Here is a 22,415-nt window from a genome sequence, read left to right on the forward strand (position 1 = left end):
TCCAATTACTTGGCTTTAACACTCTGGAAGCATTATGCTTAAAGGGCATGAAATGTCTGAATCCTTCTGACTCACTGAAAATTTTCAAGGAGGTTCATATTACGGTTGGATACAAATTCTGATTCTAAACTTCTCTTTCCTTCATCGAGACGACTGTATTATTTTCTTATGGCTGCTGAAATAAATTACCATAAACTTCATGGCTTAAACCATATAAGCTTACTATCTTGCAGTTGTAGGTGTTGGAAGTCTGATTTGGCTAAATTATTGATCTAAAATCAAGGTGCCTGTTGGGCTGCATTTCTTTCTGGAGGCTCTAGAGGAGTGTGGTAGGCAGAATAATGAACCTTCAAATGTCCACATCCTAATCCCTGGAACCTTGTGAGTATGCTATGTTATGGGGAAAAGGGTAATTGAAGTTGCAGATGGAATTAAAGTTGCTAATGAGCTGACCTTGAAATAATAGTCTATTCTGGACTAATTTGGTCGGCCTAATGGCTCATAAGAGTGAAGCAGGAAGCAGAAGAAGAGTCAGTGTCTAATTGATGCAGCATGGGAAAGACAACCTGCCATTGTTGGCTTTGAAGATGGAAGAAGGCCACAAGCTAAGAAATGTAGGCGGCCTACAGAAGCTGGAAAAGGCAAGAAAAGAGATTCTTCCTTAGAGCCTTCAGAAGGAATGAAACCCTTTGGCACCTTGTAAGACGTATTTCTGCCCACTACCACAACCATTATATCAAAATATGAATCTACTAACTTTAGTATTAGAAAACAGACAAATTACATGTTGATTTCAGTAAATGTGCTTGGTCCATGGAATTCTTGTCCTTAAGTTACTCTTGATTTAAAATAAAATAAAATAAAATAAAATAAAATAAAAGGATGACTCTGTGATCATAATCAGCTAAATAAGTTAATCTCATTTACTAATATCTCATTAACTAAATAAGTTAAGTTCATTTTTCATCTATCCACACATCTCTATATAAAATTTTATGCAACTATTCTTCCCATTAAATCTTAGAATTCCTTATATGTTAAGTATGAATGTTAATTCTCACATTACATAGGAATAAAATTTTAGTAACTAACTTATTGTGGGAACAGTTATTAAGAAAGAAAATAAAGTGGTTTTGCTTTTTAATTGCCAAGGCCTTATCTTAGTTTATCATTTGTCACTGGTATAAGAAAGATAATATTTTAACATACAGGGTATTTAGTATGTACTTTGGCTTTTAAGTGCACAAAAAAGGATTTAATTCAGCTTTGTATTTCATTTGCATAGCTTTTAAAAACTACAGAGACAATACAACATGTTTTTCTTTTCTGAGGCCAAAATAGCAATGAAGTGTTGACAGCACCCCTGTAGCTTTAGGCTTTTACAAGAGTTTTGGCTACAGCCAAATCAAAGGGGGTTTAAGCTCAAGAACAGAAGAGCAGTCAAGCCAGCTCCTTGTTGACAGATACGTTCCTGAGCTTATACGAGTCCTTTCTCTGCCTTCTAAGAACAACTGCGTAAATGGGTCCCACTTGCCACCAGCCTTCTCTGCTTGTAGATCCCAGGAAAACAAGTATTCTATGTGATTTAGTATACAATATTTAACCAGTGCTATTACTAAGATTCACGCTTACATAAGATAACTCAGCAGGAAATATTTAGATTACCATTCTAATATATAAGAATAGATTATTTTGGTTAACGAGAATGCAGGCTTATGTAGAATTTAAGATAGGAGTTAAGATAGCAGATGTAGATATAATGTTGCATTCAGCTGGTTTGTGTCATTGAGCAAGTCGCTCAACCTCTGTGCATACTTTACTAAACCCTGCAAAATGAAGGACCTTGACTATATTATTCCTAAGGTCTCTGCTGGTTCTTAGATCCCATCGTTCTGATTATAAGAAATTCCTCTAACTCCTAAGAATTACACATATCTCTCTTTATTGGATTAAGTGTTATGAAAATGGACTGCCTCCTATTTTAATCTAATCATTCATAAGTGTTACTTGTATGTCGCTGGCTAGAATATCAACTTTTTTTTTAGTAGAGGTACTATGTCTTCTATATCTTTGTATTCACTATAGCAATAAGGAAGCTACTTGGAAAAATAGATATTTGATACTCATTAAAGTGAAATAAACTAATTCCATTATCTCTTACTCATGACTGTTTTTATATTTAAGAGTCATTTTAAGGTAGGTTTTAAAAGTTAAAATCTTAAATATTATCTGTGTAGCTTGCTTCTCAGAGATCTAGAAATATTCAGTACCTTGATTGCCTACAGTTAGCTAATAGGCTTAACAAAAACTTAGTTGTGGGGATTCATAGTGCTCCTTGCAATTAATAGGAACCATAAACTCTACCAGTTTCTCATTACTCGTCCTTTATTGTAAGTGCTGTTGGACCTGGGAAGCATTTGAGATGTGAGGACAATCACAAGGGATGAGAGAGAGAGAGAAAGTCATCGAAACGTAAATGCCAGAGATGTGTGCTCTTCCATCTAGAAGATCGGTGATTGCTGGAGCCCTGAGGGGAAGAGGTCGGAGAAGACAGGAAAGAATTGTCAAGCTGTGGCAAAGGAGTTGCCGGTGAGCAAGCCCCGGTTAGGATTGGGTCAGGAGGAATGAGCAGATAGTGAAATGCCCAAGAACTTGGCACTTTTTAGAAAATAAGTTTGTCATGGAAGATGGTTTGTTACTACTGTTTCCTCCAGTTTGACTCAAAAGGCAGCTCTAGTAGGTTCTGCTTAATTAATAGAAAAATGGCGGGGGGGGAATAGAAAATATTCAGCCTGCCAGACTATAAATACCTTGAGAAAACAGGAATTAAAAGTGAGTAAAACTTTGTGACAGAAGAGAAAAGAAATCCCTCTATGCTAATTTTTTCCTTGGTAGGGGAAGGATGAGACTAGAATATATCCTTATCACCCTTCCAACAGACCTGAACACAGAGTCCGTATGAAAAGGATAGCTGGGATAAGAATTTTTACTTGTTTAACACTAAGAGGAAATAGAACATATGTGTAGACATATTTTGTATCAGGAGGTGCTATGGAACAATTTAAAAAGTATTAAAAACCCTACATTATAGCTAAAATCAAGGAAGGCATCCCCACATTCTATTTGTGGTTGTTGGAAGCTAATAATAGAAGAAAATCTTCAGATGAAATGAAAATTGCTTGTGAAATATTTCAAAGGAAATAAACCATCAAGACAACCCCCACATGTATTATGCAAATTTTTGAAAGGTCAAGGATTTTCAGGATGGAAAATTAGAGCGTAAAATGTCTTGTGTTTAAAAAAAAAAAAAAAATCACCCCTCTCACATCCTTGCCAACAAATCTACAGACCGCTGCATATATTTTCCCCATATTTTCTGAACTTGGGTAAAGAGTCAAAGAAAAGTGACAACTTAAAATTAATTCCCTGTTAGCAATGAAAAAGGAAACTCCTAAATATGCAGTTTTTTTTATACTTACTAAATCAGCTGTCACTTTATTTTCTAGTTGTATTTTTAAACCTGATCTTGGACTGCCCACTTTGCATTCAAATCAAACACACACTTATCAAGCAACAATAGAGTTAACATGCTATATTAAGATGAAACAAACACAAAAGATTGAAAGGTCAAAGTTAGCAGTTAACACCATATTTTTTATGCCTATTTAAATTTATTGTTTTAGATATATATTTTTAGTGTCACCAGCATAAAAAAGTGCTAACATATGTATGGCTCAATATTTTTTACAGTACATTTCTTAAAATGCCAATTCAATATGTTCTTTTACATTAGTATTTCTGAGATTGTCATTTTCTATCATAGTTTATTACAAGAGTAACCAAGTTTCAACATTTATTTAAATATATAGGCAAATTAAATATATGCATTTGAGTAGTCTCATCATTTGAACAGCCTGAAATAGCTAATAGGTTAGAATTTAATAATGCTTATTCTGATGCTGGAGATAAAAAATGATTCTAAATCTGACACCATGGATGCAGAAAGTAAAATGTTAATAAACGTACGCCTAAAATAACATTTTCTTAGGAATCCTTTTTAATGATTATACAGTGACATAGTATGTAAATCAGTCTTTCCCTAAATATTTAAATATTTGTTGAATGAATTAATACATTAATGAATGGATAGACTCATTTTAAAAACCATGCATACATACTCATTCATTCATTTTACTGCCTAAGACTGAACACTCAGTTCTTAGTAGTTAAATAATTAAGGAAATCAATGAAGCCATGCTAATCTTTCACAATCACTTATACAAATGTTTGCATATATAAAATTATTTTGGTATTTAGCACCCTTACATTATGAAATAGAGGTGATAAATTAGAAAATGACTAAACATCCAACTCATAAATCAGCCATGCTGAAGGGCATTTCAGGAAAAAAAAAATCCACTGGAGAGTAAACTGATTTTTCTCTCCTCTTTCCCATCCCCTCTTCCACCTTTCTGCTCTTCTTGCTTTCATATGATTTCATTTTATTTTCAAGAATAAAAGCTGCCACATAACCAGAAACAGTAAGACCTAAGCAAAGTGTTGCAGGCTATTATTTGGGGTTAATTGACATGTGAACACCATGGAGTTACTGGCCTGGTGAGAAACTTTATTAAATAAATTGACTCTGAACTCTGCACTAATATATTGGTCTCCTCACAGTCCTGGAAGGGTGGCCTAGACTCTCTATTAGATTGTCAGTTACAATTACGAGGAACATTTTGTATGATACCTATGTCATCTTCAATTCTTCTTAGGCTCAACTGACTTGAAAGTAGGGCAAAATTGAGAGAATGAAGGAGCAAGCGCACTATTAGAATCCAAGGATAAGAAAAAAGGAATAGTCTGAGGCAGATAAAGATGATATTTGCAATTAGTGCTTGTTATGAATTTTATGTAGATAAAAATATTATTAGTTATTTCAGCACTGTCAAGTAGAATGGTTACATTTTCAGTTATCTACAGTGAAAATCAGCATGTTGAGAATCGGGGTCACCTAACTAGAAATAGTTATTTTAAAAATTATATATCTTCTTTATACAGTGTCTGTGTTCCTTAATGGATGTGTTCAAATTGGTGGTGGTTTTTAAATGAACTCCTACTCTACCTTTAGCCCATATTAGAATTGAATGGGTATCCTACTTTCATTTAATACTCAGTCAACAACACTGATTAAATTAATTTTCTTTGATCATTAATTCTGTAAAACCATTTCTCCAGCTTTTCTGACAAGTACCCGGTGATTTTCAAACAAATACTTATTTCACAGCTTTCCATATAAAAGAATATTTTTGTAAACCATCAAGTGAATATTAACTTCCTAAATTTATCCTGTTATTTTGGAATTATGTATATTAGGTTCTTTTTTGGCAAGACTATGCACTTGTAACTGAGCACAGTAGCTTAATGAAAATTCTTCCTTATGACTAGTTAAGTATTTCCTTAAAAACATAAAGAAGCTTTAGTGTAGTAAATACAAAAGACTGGCAACTGTTATGAAGTTATAAAACAATTTATTAGAGTATATAAAAGCCATACTAGCAACAAGAGTGTACTCTTGATACTAACTTAAACACTAGAGGGTATGATTAGCTATAATTTTACCTTCTGGTATTTTTTTCTGAGCATAAGCTATGTAAATTCAAAGTACTCCCATTGTTTAAATGAGTAAAATAGAGAAATGCACTCTGGAGTTTGTATACTATTAACTGTGTAGTATAATTAAAAACCTTAATTTAGCAGCAAATTTTAATATTTAAGGTACTTTGGATTATTGGAAGTCCCCAAAATAGAATTAATTTACTCTTTCACTAAGAATCTGTTAGTTTCCTATTGCTATGGTGACAAATTATCACAAACTTAGTGGCTTAGAACAACACCTATTTGTTATTTTATAGAGCTGGAGGTCAGAAGTCTGAACTGGGTCTTATGTGCTGAGATCAACTTACTGACAGAGCTGCATTCCTTCTGGAGGCTCTAGAGGAGAATCTGTTTCCTTGCTTTTTCCAGCTTCTAGAGGCCATTTACATTCCTTCTGTCCTGGCTTTCCTCCTTTTTCAAAGCTTATCACTCCAGCCACTGCTTCTGTCATCACATCTCTTCTCTAGCTCTGAACATCCTGCTTCCCTCCTAGATGATCGGATACCTACTGTATACCAGACCCTATTCTAAGTGCTGTGTATGTAATGGTAGGGGAACACTTTGTTCATGTCAATGGAGCTTGCATTTTAGCTGGAGAGACAGAATATAAAGTGTCAGAGTGAACACATTTATCCACTCTACTTTGATGTTAGTTTCTATGACTTCTCTAAGCTGCTTGAATTGTGATGAAGATATTTTAAACTGGCAAATTTATCTCTGCAGTCTTTGTTTCAATATAAGTGTCTCGGTCTCTTTTCAACAAATCCCGTCTCTTTCTTCCTTGGAAGGTGACTGGGGTAGGAGATGGGAGCTCTTGACCTTCCAGAGATAAAAGAGGATCCAGTTGATATCCACCACCTCACTTCTATCTATGGTGGCTCCAAAAGGCATGTTGCCATTATGCATTATCTCTGGGGCATGGGGTAACTTCTGGGTCCCTTTGGAAGGTGAGGGAGTTTCTCCTTCTCTCTCAGTCTCCTTTACCTTTTTATCCTCCTCTCTAACCATACTTTTTTGCCACCATTGATCTTCTCAGGTTGACATAGGACCATCTAGCTTGACAGACTTGTCCCAAAGTCCTACTGAGAAAGTGAGACAAAAATTCCCTCTGCTTTTGCTTTTTTTCAATCTAACATTTTATTCCTTATTATGCTGATTTCCCTGGGTGAAAGGAATTCTAGCACACACTTCCCATGCCTTCCTTGCCCTCGCCTTACCTTTTTTTTCCTATGTGGTTTAGACAGAACCGTTTTTAGCTTCTAATATTATCATGTCCACAATGGCTAGCTTTTGATACACTGACAGAAATGACACAATTTAGAATCTTTTCCTTTGATTAATCTACTTGCTATCTTTTTCATTATGAATTTAAAAAGAAATTCTCTTTAAGGTTGAATGTTGAAATATGAGCCCTATGTTCTTAGTAGTATCAGTTTCATCCCTGATTCCCATCCACTGATTTCATTAGTGGCAAAATGTAAGGCAAAAGGACTGTCAGGATTTGAAAATACTTTGTAATCACCTCAGGTTATCCCTGAATATTACATTGTGTGTAATATTTGCAGGTTATGAGTTAATAAGAGAATGATATGAGAAATTATAAAGGGTTACTTATTTGGTGTTGGACAGCCAAAGAATACTTTTCTGAAAAGTGACATTGAGCTGAGACTAAAAAGAAGGAAATGAGCTGCCACTTGAGCATGAGGGGAAGTGTGTTTTAATAAGAAAGAAAAGCATGTGCACAAGTCTTGAGGCAATAAATTGTGCTGTGTGTCCAAAAAAATAAAATGAAGACTAGCATGACAAGAGTTGTAATGAGTGGGAATATATATGGTTCAAGGTAGAAATTGGACAGATAGGTGAGATCAAGAAATATCTTATAAATCATGGTTGGAAGTTTGGATTAGATTTCCAATATAAAAGTCATTTGAAAGTTTTAGGCTGGGTTGTGACATCCATTCTGTGTTCTAACAGTTATGTTTGTTACTGTGTGGAGAAGTACTGCCTAATAGAAATAGATTATGAGCCACAAATGTGAACCACATGTGTAATTTAAAATTTTCAAGTACCTCCATTAAAAAAATAAACAGGGAAATTGTTAGTATATTATTTCATACATACTCTAAAATATCACTTTACCACATAGCCATATAAAGTTACTAAATAAAATATTTTATATTTTTATACCAAGTATTCAAAGTCATATGTGATTTTATGCAGATAAGCCATGTTTCAAGTGTTCCATAGCCACCTTTGGCTATTGCCTATTGTAGTGGAAGAACAGATGTAAAAAGTAGAATGGGCAAAAGTGAGATCTGGAGCAGAGAAACTTGTTATCATTATCTGGATAGGAGATGACTGTGGACAGGGCAAGATGGTGGCAGCAGAGATGGAGGTGAAATGGGAAGACTTACAGGGAGTCAGGCAAAGATGTGCCTTGAGGAGGAATCATGGGAGAACTCCTAATATTTTAGTTTAAATAACTGAATAGCTGGTTATGCCATTTACTAAAATAGGGCTTGGGTGGTTTTGAAGGAAGACTAAAGGCATAGAAGAGAATAAATTCTTCTAGTTTGGGAAGATAAACAAATGGAAGAAATTAAGACTAATACTCAAATCTCTGGGTTTCTAAACTATATTTCAGTTATAATTCAGGTCACCCAAAAGCAACATGAGAAGTAGAAAATTAAATTGCAAAATCCATTTTTGACAAACCAGAAGATACCTGATATCCTCAACCAAAACTAGTAAATGTCAAACAAGGATGTGAAACAATATACAGAGAGGAGACCCAGGGTTTCAGGCATGCTTAGGATTGCTCAGGAAATCAATACTTATGGTGCCGTCTAGAATTGTGCACCTCAAAATTTGCATAACCATTTTAATAGCCCTGCTTATAGACCTTGTTAAGAACTTTCAGGGGGCACCTACGGGCTCAGTTGGTTAAGTGTCTGACTCTCGATTTCGGCTCAGGTCATGATCTCATAGTCATGGGATCCAACCTTGCATCAGGCTCCATGTTCAGTGAGGCATCTGCTTGAGATTCTCTCTCTCACTCTTCTTCTGTCCCTCCCCCCACTCACACTCTCACTCTTTCTCTAAAATAAATAAATAAAATCTTTAAAAAGAACTTTAAGGGGCGCCTGGGTGGCTCAGATGGTTGAGTATCTGCCTTAGGCTTGGGTCATGATCTCCAGGTCCTGGGATTGAGCCCCACGTCGGGCTCCCTGCTCAGCAGGGAGTCTGCTTCTCCCTCTTCCTCTACTTCTCCTTACTGCTCCTGCTCTCTCTCTCTCTCTGTATCTCTCTGTCTCAAATGAATAAACAAAAAATTCTTTAAAAAAAAAACTCTAAGAACCCACTTCTCTAAAGTTAATAGCACACACTAGAGTACAAAACCAATGATTTATTTGCTGTATTTGGAAGGGAGTGTGCAGACTTATGGTGGGAACTTCCTTGGACCCAGTTTAGTTTCAAAAAGAAGTGGTAGAGATCAAGATGAGCAAGAGATTACAAAGACAACCTAGAAAGTAGTCTGTTTGTTAGGCAAACACGAGGATTGTGAGCACTCCAATGTTGATTTTGATCAGCTGGATTGAATTCATAATATCCTGTCTCCCAAATTTGTTAGCCTGGAACATATCCTTTGCTGATTCTGCCGCCAGAACACAGAAGCTATGAAAGCAAACAAAAATCTTTGATCCAGGAAGAACTCCCATCATTCAAAAAATGAGTAGTCAGAACAAAGGTAGTACAAGAGAAATGAGAAAATGAAAAAGCAAAGACATTAATAACATCAATAAAATATTTCAAAAAGGATTGAGAGAGATGATCATTATGATACGTTTTTATTAAATCAAAAAATTTGAAAGTCCAAAGTTCAGGGCAGAGATACAAGAGCTCAGGGAAATTACCATAGGACAACAGAAAGTGAAACAACCTATGAACAGAAGTCAGAAGAGAGATAGGAGAGAAAAACTAAACTATAATATCCATGGTAGCCAAATTGGAATCAGCCCCATTATACAGGACAATATTGCAAAAAAAAATAATAAGTGACAAGCACATTTTCTCCTTAGCAAAAATAAAGTTACAAGCTCATGAGAAAATTATGGACATTAAAGACAAAGTAGATTGGATACATGTAATTGGTATCTTTGAAGACATGAAAAATAGTAGAATAGTAAAATACTAAAATTTGTTTACACACTGCAGAAATAAAAGCCAGTTCTCTATAGGGAAAGGATATAACATATCCTAGGCAAAACTGACACATAATATTTTACAATGAAACTTATTTTATTCAAATTATCAGATTTCAAACATAAAGCACAAATCTTTGTTGGGCAAACAAAAAGATATATTTAAATGGAAGTTCAAAGGCATTAGTTTTCTTCATAGTCCTCTATCACAACATTTGGTACTAGAAGGATTTGAATGTTGCTTATAAAATATTGAGAGGAAAAATGTACATTCAACTGAAAAGTTCAAGGACAAACACATAAAACAAATATGTATGAACATGTAAGAACTCATGTACTTAAGTTTCTTTGATCCCTTCTTAAAAAAAAAAAAAAATATATATATATAGTTAAAAATGTCATCCTAGAAAGCATTATTGGAGAACTGTGTCCAAAGAAATAACAATGAGCATGATTTCCATTTAAATGTGTACTGAAATATAATTAAATGTGAAGATTAACATTCCCAAGACAAATATATATATTTCAAATCCTGATAATGTAAGAATGATATAAATAGCAAAAGTTGGAAGAAAAAAATGCTAGAGGAAGAGGGAGGTAGTAAAGTATGCTTATTTCTTCATCTTTTATTGCTAGTGGTTAGAAGAATTCATTAAAATCCAATAAAAAAACAATGGAGATATAAAAGTTAAAAGGAAACACTAAGAAATTATATGATCAGCTAAAATTGATTATAGATTGGTAGGAAAAGAAATGCAAAAATGTTTATTATGCATAGACAGGAGCGTATTAGTTAAATTTATGGTTTTAAATGTAACCACTACACAAAAATATAACCTTTCAAATTTTCAGAATACACATACACAAAACTAATATAAACCGTATAGTGGAAAACTTATAAAAATCCTGTAGAAACAGGAAATATACATACTCTCAGTTCCTATATTTTATTTATTGGCCACGCCTATAAATGTAAATAGGATTAAAATCACCTATTTTGGGGCACCTGGGTGGCTCAGTCGGTTAAGCATCTGCCTTCGGCTCAGGTCATGATCCCAGGGTCCGGAGATCAAGCCCCACATGGGGCTCCCTGCTCAGCAGGGAGTCTGCTTCTCCATCTGCTTTCCCCTGATAGTGTGTTCTCTCTCTCTCTCAAATAAATAAAATCTAAAAAAAAAAAAAAAGTTTTAAAATCACCTATTTTAAGACTCAGATTTGATCACAAAGTAACACCCAGCTAAAAGTAGTAAATGAGGCATAACTACAACAAAGTTACATAGAAAAGAAGAAATTTAAAACACCAGTCAAGGGAGAAATCAAGGGTTATTTTAACTTAAGATTATATTGCTTTAAGGAAAAAATGAGGTAAAGGAAGGGCTTTCATAATGAACAATGGTATGCCAACATGAAGATCTAATTTACAGAGTTTATGGATCAGCATTCACAAAATAAAAATGGCAGGAAATAGAATGTGAAATGAACTGACATACCTTTGTTAAAATGCACAATAATAGGTAAGGAATAGTAAACTCAGTCATTTGAACTTGTATAACTATTGAATTCTGTGCCTGAATACAGACAATCATCCTTTTCAAGTGTTCATGGAACATCCCCAAATGACTCATATTAAGATAAAATGTTAGGACAGAGTCATATACTATATAGCCCATGTGCCAGATCTAGTGTGCTGCCTGAATTTGTAAATAAAGTTTTATTGAGACACAGGCATGCTCATTCTTTCATGTATTGCCCATGGCTGGCTTTGTGCTCCAATTGCAAACCTGAATAGTGGAAATGAAGACTGCATGGACCATAAACTTTTGAAAACATTTGCTCTCTTGCCCATTATACAAAAAGTTTGCTGATCCCTAAATTGTTTATCAACATAAATGATTACAAAGTACAAAGAGTGTAAATAGATATCTATGTATATCTATATATGTATATAGATATAGATATATATCACTGATCACCATATACTAAAAATAGAAATAAAAAAATTAGAAAATCACCACCAGAACAGAAATCCATACTATCTGGAAGCTCGCTCTCTCTGTCAAATAAATAAAATCTTAAAAAAGAAAAGAAACAATAAAATTATGGGATGGAAAGTAAAAATATTGAATTAGGAAAAAATAGAATCAATTAAAAAAATGTTGGAGGTGGCTCTTTGGAAAAGCAAATAATTACTAGGTAATGTACTTAAAATCAAGTAAACATAAGGGAGTATAAGCAGAGATAGAAAAGGTGTTTAAAAGAAAATTAAAAGTCTACTTTGACCGAATGAATTAGTAACAGTTGATGCTTTACAAAATAAGTGTTTTATAAAAGAAAATATTACAAAGTAATAAAACTTGCCCTAAAAGAAAGTGAAAATCTAAACAGGCAAATTACTAAAGATTTTAAAGAGCCTTTTTTTTTTTTTTTTTTAAAGGGTTACAGAGAAATAGTAGGCCCAAATTCCAACAGCCTTTAAGGTAAACTCTATGAAATTGTTAAACCAGTAACTCCAGTGCTATTTAAACTCTTCCAGGGCAAAGAGAAAAAAGGCAACTTGTAATGTCATTTATGAAATGAGGATGACCTTGATAACAAAATCTAAATAAAAGGGCGCAGAAGATGAAAATTATAGACCAATTTCACTTATGAACAAGATGCAAATATATGCTCAATAGTGCTTGCTTCAGCAGCACATACACAAAATTGGAACGATGCAGAGAAGACTAGCACAGTCCCTGCACAAGGATGACACTTCAGACCAAGATGCAAATATACGTTAAATAAAACCTTAACCAAATCAAGCAACATATTAAAATAACCTAAATGGGACTTGTTCACTAAATGTTAAAATGGTTTAATATCTGTGAAGCTATTAATATAATTCATCATGTTAACCAAACTATTACAAAAAAAAAAAAAACCACGCAAAGTTCACAACTTCAGTGAAGTCTAGATATTTGCACGGTGTTTCATAAGAAGACATCCAGACAAAGTCTATTATTTATAGCAGCTTAATCAAGGCAAGGACAAATAATCATAGTTGAAATGTGGGGCAGAGAATAAAATAAATAAAACTGTCATACAGGTTTAAAATATAACTTAGTGTTATATAGAGTTTGATGTTACCTAATAGAATATTGATTACTCCATTTAAACTAAAACTTGTAAATGTATAAGCATTTTTATAGATGGTATTGGTTGATTTATCACATCTTTCTATCTTCACTGAAGAAATAAAAAATGCATTCATTAACACTAATCTGAAAAATAAAACTAATCTGAATAGGATTATAATTTACCAGGAGTTTTGAATAAATATCTCTTCAAATATAAAAATTTATATAAAATATTTGTAGAACATAACTGGCTCAAATATTAAGAAAATAATGTCTATACTATTGTTGGGTTAATAAAATCAAACTGGTATACCAAAGCACAAGTTTGGAGGTTGGAAATCATAAACTGATGAATACTATTTGTATGCAAATTTGGCTTCAAACTCTTAAGAAATGTTCCTACTGTCTCTTAAGTGTGAAGACAGTAGTTTGTTCCTTTATGGAGTATGGATTCTTGCCTTTCTTGTGCCAAAGCTAATGACTGTTAGTGTTATTTAGGTTATGATTGCTGGGAATTGGGCTAATATTAGATATCAACCTTAGAGATTATTTTATGCACATCAAAGCATCAGACAATAAACTGTTGTATGAAGAGTTTAAATGATAAGGTTTTATAGAAAAAAATCAGAAAAACATTTGTGATGTTGTGATTATGACTCCCTTTCTAATAACCTTGAAAACTGAATATTTCACACCTCAGGTAGGAGCCATCTAGTGATTGAATATTCACGTACTATTCCACAGCCCAACAAACAAATGTGGCAGCTTTCTGATTTCAACTATTTGAATAGTAATGGTAAAATGTGGAATTATGGTATAAAATGTAATCAGAACCTTTCCATACTTTTAGAACGTGAATTTATAATTTTCTCATTATACCAGTAAATTTGTCACCACCAACAAACATATCCTAAGATAATTCTTTGATAATGGTTTTTGTGTAACATACTGAATAAAGAAGACTATAAACTAGTAGTTTTTCAAAACAATCTGCAATTTTCCCCATCATGAAGTATTAAATATTTGAATATGTTTTACAAACATCTCAAATATGTTATCCTCTCAATTTATGGGTCTATATATTTTATTACCATGCTACAAAGACAGCAAATAGAGCTATGAACAATTGTCCAGTGTTTTGTATGGGTATGTGAATTTAAAGAGAGAAGTAATTTCACCAAAATCAAATTACAAAACTGTTGCACTCATAATTTTTTAAATAATGTCTTTAACTGCTTGAAAGTTGATATCTAATATTAGCCCAATTCCCAGCAATCATAAGCTAAATAACACTGACAGTCATTAGCTTTGGCACAAGAAAGGCATGAATCCATATTCAGTGGAAAAAAAAAAAAAAGGAACGAACTACTTTCTTCACAAGAGATAGTAGGAACATTTCTTAGTGTTTGAAGCCAAATTTGCATACAAAAAGTATTCATCAATTTATGATTTCCAACCTCAACTTGTGCTTTGGTATACCAATTTGATTTTATTAACCTTATTCAACTCTTCTTTATTATCTGCAGTTATTTCAGAAAGTTTGCCACTGTCGTGGATTCCCACCCCCATTCTATTTTGAGCAGACAAAGGTCTTTAAGGAAAAAAAAATCTATCGGTATTTCTCTTCCCCTTCTCTTCCATGGCAATCCTTAAAGTGTGGACAGTGGACAATTGGGATCCCTGAGATCCTTTCAAGGGTCTGCAAGATCAAATTATTTTTATAGTAATATGAAGACATCCTTTGCCTTTTCACTGTGTTGATATTTGCAGTGATGATGGAAAAGTAATGGTGGGTTAAACTGATGGTACTTCAGTGCAAATCCAGAGTGACACCAAACTTACTGTATTCTTCCCTGTCCTGTACTTGTAGCAAACGAAATGCCAGTTTGACTGTCCCTGATAAAGCAGTAAAAAAGTAATTAATCATAGTAAATCTCAACCTTTACTATTTTTTTTTTTTTGGTAAATCTCAACCTTTGATTATATATTTTTAAAGTATCCTAAATGATAAGGACAAATATACATAGAATACTTCTGCATACAAAGTATAGTATTAGGAAAAAGAACATGTATGAGTGTTTGGATTGTGAGTTGGACTAGCCACTTTTTTAAGTGAAACACCATTTTTACTTAAAAAGAATAACTGATAAAATAAGATTATTCAGACTTGGGTATTTGGCAGTTATTTTCACAAAAATAAACAACGTGGATCTTAAACTTCAGGGAAACAACTGACATTTGTTGCCAATGAAAAAAATGTGAGGTTTCAAGTGAAAATTAGAAGTTTAGACAACTTGTATCTTCCACTAATGGAAATGAAAGCTTCCCAGTATTTAAATATTATTGTTACCAATTTATCAGAAGATAACATTTTTATAGTATAATGAACAAATATTTCTCAAATGACCAAAACATAATGTTAAAAAAATCATACATAGGGGAAATGATCCACTTAAAGTACAAATAGAATGAATGAACTTAAAATATTCCATTTCATTATATTAAAATAATAAGAAAAGTTTATTGGTATATAGTTTCAGGTTCTACACTGCAGCTAATCTTTAGAAAAATACCACTTGATCAGTTTTGATGTAATATTAAAGAAGACCACTCACAAGTATCTCAAAAGACTATTAAAATACTCTTCTGGGGCACCTGGGTGGCTCAGTCATTAAGCGTCTGCCTTCGGCTCAGGTCATGATCCCAGGGTCCTGGGATCGAGCCCCACATTGGGCTCCCTGCTCTGCGGGAAGCCTGCTTCTCCCTCTCCCACTCCCCCTGCTTGTGTTCCCTCTCTCACTGTGTCTCTCTCTGTCAAATAAATAAAATCTTTAAAAAAAAAAATAATAACATACTCTTCTGTGTGAGACCTGCTCTCCTCATACACTTCAATTACAACAGCATATCATATCAGAGAAACTACTGTATGCTAGATACTTGGTTACAGTCTTGGAACACAACCTTGAGCCAGACTGATGAGATACTTGCTCTCACTGAACACACACAATTGTTCTGGGCTGTGTCTCTGGAGCCTGGGACAAATAGGTATCCAATGATGGATGATTGTAATTTTATAAATAGTTCTGTTCTCTGAATTTACATTCACAACTAATCTTGCTGATTTCTCTTTCATTGCTTTCCACCCCTCCCTTTCAAAGTATGTATTTTTAGGGTACTGTTCTTTTCCCTCCTTTCTGGGTATTTGTTCAACTTAAATGTACTTCCCTGTCACCAAATGTTCTTGACTCTTTAATAGATATTGGCCACTAACTTGAATTTCTGATGATCTACTTCACTCCTTTGCAATGAAATATCAATAACCATTCAAAACCAACATATCTCAAAATAGGTCAGTTCTCTATCTCCACTTCTTCATGGAGAAGCTTTCTTTTCTACTAGAAAGACCATCTGGGTCAATTAGCCCAATTATATCACATCAGCATAACATGACCATATATTTTTTCACATTAAAACTGAGTAACACAGTCTGATATGTGTGTATGTGTGTATTATACCATTGCTGTTCTTTTATGTAATGTTTTATTCTGTTTTAATTTCTAGCATGCTTTTGAGAACATTTTTTGAAATGAAATTCATATATACTAAATAAAACAAAAACTATTTTAATGTAAACAATTCAGTAGCTTTTACTACATTATCAATGTTGTAGAACTACCACCTCTATCTAGGATAGTTTCAAAATATTTCTCTCCTCCCCACTCCCTGACAACAACTACCACTAATCTTTCTATTGGTATAGGTTTGCCTATTCTGGATACTTCATGTAAATATGAAATGTATTTTTCACTTAGCATAATGTTTCTGAGGTTTATGCATGTTGTAGCACCCATTCATATTTCATATTTATTTTTGAGACACATGATAAAATTTCAGAAACCTCAGTCATTATGTAGAAATCATTAAGCTAGCCTCAGGATTTAGAGATAAAATTATACACTTAGAATAAAAGTAGGAAAAATTTAGCACAATTCCTTATAAAATGGATAACTTCGCTATCTTCAGAAAAACCTTAAAATGTCTTGGTAAGAACTGCCATTGGAGACTTGAGTGATATCATACCCAATCAAAATAATCAAAATGCATACCCAGCATACCCAGCTTAAAGAAAAATGGAATTCATTCACTTGTGTTGTCATCTTATTTTCAGAAATAATGATGTGGTAAGCATTAGTAGATAGAATTTGTAAGTATTTAGTTAACACAGTCCTAAGGAAAGATAAAATGTATTTGGAAGACATGGATGTTTAATTCACAAGGGAAATCTACTTTGTCTGGAGACAGAGGTAGTTTATCAGGCTTCTCTGTAGATGGGATGAAATATCACTCTGGACAATCTAATTCTCTTTGTTTTGATTCTGTGCTCATCAAGAGACCTTGAGGTTATTTACTTAGAAGGTTTATACTAATAAGTACTCCCATGGATAATGGATATGAGTATCTCCTTTTGGAAATAAACACACTGGCATTGTGGTATACAAGGAATCTGTTTAGCATTAATCAGTCTATAGCACCTAGCGGAGTACCTGACACAGAACATATTCGGTAAATGTAATTTGAATGAACTAGTAAGGGAACACAGCATCTATAATACTTTGTGCTTAAAATTGGTGTAGGTAGAATAAGTTGAAGAAAATATATTTTGTTAGTCATTTCACCATCTTTCCCTAATGTAAAGTATTTGGAAAGTTGGGATGTTTAATCATTACATTACTAGGTCGAAAAGAATAAGTGAATTAACAATATGCTTAGACTAGTTAAACAATTTGGGAAGTTAGAATTATTAATATAGATTTTAATATAGTAAACATCCAGTAGAGATCAGGATTTTTTTTGGTCAAATGCTATTATTTAAAGATAGGATATTCAGGGATATTGTTCAACAGACACCCTAGTTTCCTAAGAATGACTCAGACTCTCAAGGTATACAAGGAGTCTCAAGATTCCACTCTGGAAAATACATTCCACTTAGAGAAATTGCTGATAAAATTAACTCTGGAAAGCATGAGACTCTATAGGCTTCTTTTTGGTAAGAAATTTCAAGGACAATTGCAAGAGCCATTTTTTAATAAGATAGAGTTAGATTGCTGATTGGTTTTTGGTTTTCATTTTGGGTGTGTGGGGGGGTGCACGCACAGAGGGAGAGGGAGAGAGAATCTTAAGCAGGCTCCCAGCCCAGGGTGGAGCCCCATGCAGGGCCGGATCTCACGACCCTGAGATCATGAACCCAGCCGAAATCAAGAGTCAGTCACTTAACCAACTGAGCCACCCAGGTGTCCCTGGTTTGTTTTGGTTTTTTTTTTTCCAAAGTTACATTTTTGTAATTTTTTATTTGAAGACATTTCTGCTATATTATAGCAATGTTGCAATTTGCTCAAAATTCAGCAGATTTTGTTCTCCAAGAATCCCTAGCTGTCTTACTATATTATTCCTACTATTAAATCTTCCTGTTGTGGTGAATCTATTCTAAGTGAGTATACATTTAAAGTCTTCTTTTTTCCCTCTTTGTCCTGATTTTCAAAAGAGAATACTGTCATATCAAGAGTTTATGAAAATAGTTTTCTGACTATATTGCCTGGTGAGGGTTATGACAAGCTTTCAAAATCATCTTATATGGGTGTCTTAGTCAATCACAATGAATGCGGCTTGCAGTGAATCCAGGGAGACTGTATGGTTAAACAGCATTTTCTAGCACACAAAGTACTCGATTGCATCCTCCAAATTCCAACAACTATTCCAAAGTGCAACTACATAAAGGGTTGACAACTATATCTCGACTTATTCTCATGCTTCATTTTCTAACAGAATCATCCTTTATTTTGTGGACATCCACAACATTAAGCAGTACCTTCCTCAAAGTAGGAGACCAAATATATCTCATCCTTATCTCAAAAAGTGTTAGGTTAGAGCTGGCCAAAAACTAAGAAGTCTTTTCATTACTTTTGTTAATATAAGAGGATTTTTTTTCACAAGTGTGAAAATTTTAGGGCCACCATGTACTTTCTTAGAAGAAAGAAATTTTCTAAGAAATCTCTCCTAAATTATATATGAAATCTCTCATTGAGTTGGTTGCTTCTTCTGGGTATAATTCGATGCCTAATTTCTATGTTCACATGGTGGAATTGAGGAGGGAGATTTCCCCCTTGTTCCTGCTTAGGGAGGATGGCATGGATTGATGGATTGTAGAGGGCTGCATTGGTTTCTAAAACAGAAAGGTTAACATTGAAATTTGAATCACCTTGAAGTGACTGATGAATTGAGAAGCTCTTTAAGAATGGGACTGCTGTATACCTTTAATATCTTTGAGTTTTCTATGTCTGTTATTCATAGGACATTTTTACAAATTGGCACTTGGAATTTTATGTAGAATATATAATCTGGTGTTACTTGTTTTTCAACCTCAGCCAAATCTCTTCACTCTCCATGTTTAGGTAAATTCATAGATTTTTCCTTGTTTGCATTAGAGTTACTGATACTTGTAACCAAAATATGCCTGTAACTAATCAGACAAAACTATTGAGCACAATTCTATTTATCGAGTCAACAAACTTTTATAGATCATCTGTCATGAGCCAAATCCTGCTGGAAACGCACACACACAAACACATACACACACACACACACACAAACAAATACACAAATACCCTGCTTCTTCCTGCTCCTAATTTTGCAATGCAGATACATAGGTGTTGATGTCATAGAGGGACAAAACTGGAAGGGTCTGGAGAATCCTCAGAGAGGAGGAAATGTTTGAGGAGGCACTCAAAAGAAAATAGACACTTCCAGGGAGACCAGAGAACGAATGAGAACTATTTTGTGTGTGCGTGTGTGTGTGTGTGTTTGGGTAAGAAGCAGAAGAGTCTACAGAAGTTTGAAATAAACACAATAGGATTAAAGATCTGAAAGCCTTTGAGAGGATCAGTAGTGCATAGTTCACATTTTAGGTTAAGAGAGGAGTCCAAGTAAAACAGGAACAAATGGTACATGATAGCTTTATAGGTTGTGTCAAGGACTTGGGACTTTTATCTTTTAGAAGATAAGTAAGCACCATAGAGTTTTAATTGGGAATTTCTATGCTTGAGAAATGTCATTCCCGAGGCATGTGAAGGATGAATTATGTAGAAACCCAAGAAGGAGAGATTAGTTAGGAAGCTGCTGATATTATCCAGGCAAGAGATGATAAATAAGTACAGGAGTAGCACAGATGGAAGGGGAAGATACAATCAGGATGATGTGTCTAGCTCAAAGCTAAGTACATAATGAATGCAAAATGCTTTTTGCCCTAAGGAGATTATAAGTTACTTATATATTTAATTGTTGGTAGACAGGGTTGAACACTGATAAAAATAATTACAAAATGATTAAATGTGCTATAAACACACAGTGTGATAAAAAAAAATATATATATATATATATATACTCTTCTGTAATTTGAATATTTCAGAAACTAGTAAATCTATGGTAAATGCTGAAGATATGGCTAAGTGGCTACAAAAGATATTTCTAGAATTCTGTAGCCTCCCCTTTGATCTGAACTTTCTGCAATCTCACTCTGCTATAGAAATAGAAAGCATCACCTTCTTGATAAAATTATAGCTTGGGATAATACCAAGGAGGAAGTGGGTATTAAAGGATGGGTGTGTTTTAGAGGGAAAGTAAGGGATTTTTAATAGAGGGCCAGCATAAGCCCAGGTACAGAGGTGGGAAATGATATGGTATATGGAAGAGGCAGGGAGGATAAGGATTTGATTGAAGCAGAAGAAAATCACAAGAGAAAATACATTTACAGTGCTGTACTGCAAAAAAAAAAATCCAGATATAAGTGAACCTGCACAGTTCAAACCCATATTGTTCAAGGGTCAATCGTACATGTTTTATTCAAATCTTTTCCCATATCTGTGTTCTAAATGTTTTTTCTATGACTTGCCTACTTTTTTTCTTAATGCCGTGTTTTGTCAAACAAAAATCTTAAATTTTGAAGATGTCTAATTTATCATTTTTTAAAAATTTTATGGCTAATGCTGTCTATACCTGTCAAAAAAAAAATCTTTTGCCTAAATCACAGGGATACCCTTCAATTTTCTTCCTTACACTTTATATTTGGGGCTTTAAATTTAGGTGTGTGATCATTTTTAAATAATTATTCTGTGTGTTGTGAGGTTTTAGTCCATTTAAATTTAATGTAATTATTAGTATGTTTAGATTTATGACTATCATTTCATAGCTGGTTTTATTTTCTTGACTGCCTTTTTTACTTAATCATATATCTTTTATTATGTTTTAATTTCTCGTTTGGATATTTAACTGTCGCTCTGCATTATTTTAATGGTTTTTATAGTTATCACAGCATGCATGCTTAATTGATCATACTCTACTTATAATTAATATTGCATTACTGCATATAACATCTAAGAACCTTAAGTGGTATAGTTTCATTTATCTTCATCTTTTGTGCTATTGTATATATCCCATCTACATCAATTTTAAAACCTACATTAAATTTTAATTTTTATTTAAATTTGTTATTTTAACAAAATGAAGAGAAGAAAAAAATTTTAAGTTTAGCTGCCTGTAGAACATATGTGCTTTTTGAAGGTTTTGGGGGGCTTTTTGGTTTTGGTTTTTGTTTTTTGTTTTTTTTAGGATGTAGAATTCTGAATATGTTTTTTTCTTTTAGCACTTTTTTTTTTTGTCTATTGCTCTCCATTATTCCCATGTTCATTTATACCATTATTTGCTTCTAGTTGTTTTCTCTAGTTATGTTAGTGATTTTCTCTTCATTTTTAGTTTTCAACAGTTTAATTATGGTTTGCTTTGCTGTTGCTTTCATTCTGTTTATTTTGCTTGAGGTTCATTGACATTTTTGGATCTGCAAGTATATACTTAAGAAAAAAACATTTCCGGAAATTTTCTGCTAGTAGTATGTTAAAATATTATTTTTCTGCCCCAATCTCTCTCTTCATCTTGAGACTATAATTTCTTGTATGCTAGATTCCTTGATGTTATCCCTCAGGTCACTAAGGCTCCCTTCTTTCTAACCTATGATTTTTCTCTCTGTTCTTCAAACTAGATAATTTCTATCAGAGTCTTCAAGTTCACTGACCAATCTAGCCGATGTCCAGTCCATCCAGAAAACCTTGTTTAATTTTATTTTTTCTGCTTCTCATTTTGAGATTCTCATTTGATTCTTTTTCATAGTTTACCTTCTCTGAGGTTCTCAATCTCTTTCTGCATTATGTCCATATTTTCCTTAAATTATGGAATATGTTAGAAATAGCTGTTTTTTTTAATTTAAATTCAATTAGCCAATATATAGTACATCAGTAGTTTTTGGTGTAGTGTTCAACGATTCATTAGTTGCATATAATAACAGCCAGTGCTCATCAGATCACATGCCCTCCTTAATGCCCATCATCCCCAC

The 22,415-nt window shown here is 33.7% G+C and overlaps 1 long non-coding RNA gene and 1 other non-coding gene across 6 annotated transcripts in view; one reads left to right on the forward strand and one right to left on the reverse strand.

Moving 5' to 3' along the window:
- LOC118543837 (uncharacterized) overlaps positions 1–22,415 on the reverse strand; it is a 472,034-nt gene that overhangs the window by 92,151 nt on the left and 357,468 nt on the right. For all 5 annotated transcript variants that reach the window (XR_013440675.1, XR_013440677.1, XR_013440678.1 and 2 more), the window contains one exon: positions 10,853–11,027. This is a non-coding gene — a long non-coding RNA (uncharacterized LOC118543837). The remainder of the gene's footprint in view (positions 1–10,852; positions 11,028–22,415) is intronic.
- LOC118520504 (U6 spliceosomal RNA) lies at positions 12,535–12,640 on the forward strand. The gene has a single exon (XR_004909699.1). It is a non-coding gene; the product is annotated as a U6 spliceosomal RNA (small nuclear RNA).

The sequence above is a fragment of the Halichoerus grypus genome, chromosome 8 (genome assembly GCF_964656455.1).
Source record: "Halichoerus grypus chromosome 8, mHalGry1.hap1.1, whole genome shotgun sequence".
Classification (NCBI taxonomy): domain Eukaryota; kingdom Metazoa; phylum Chordata; class Mammalia; order Carnivora; family Phocidae; genus Halichoerus; species Halichoerus grypus.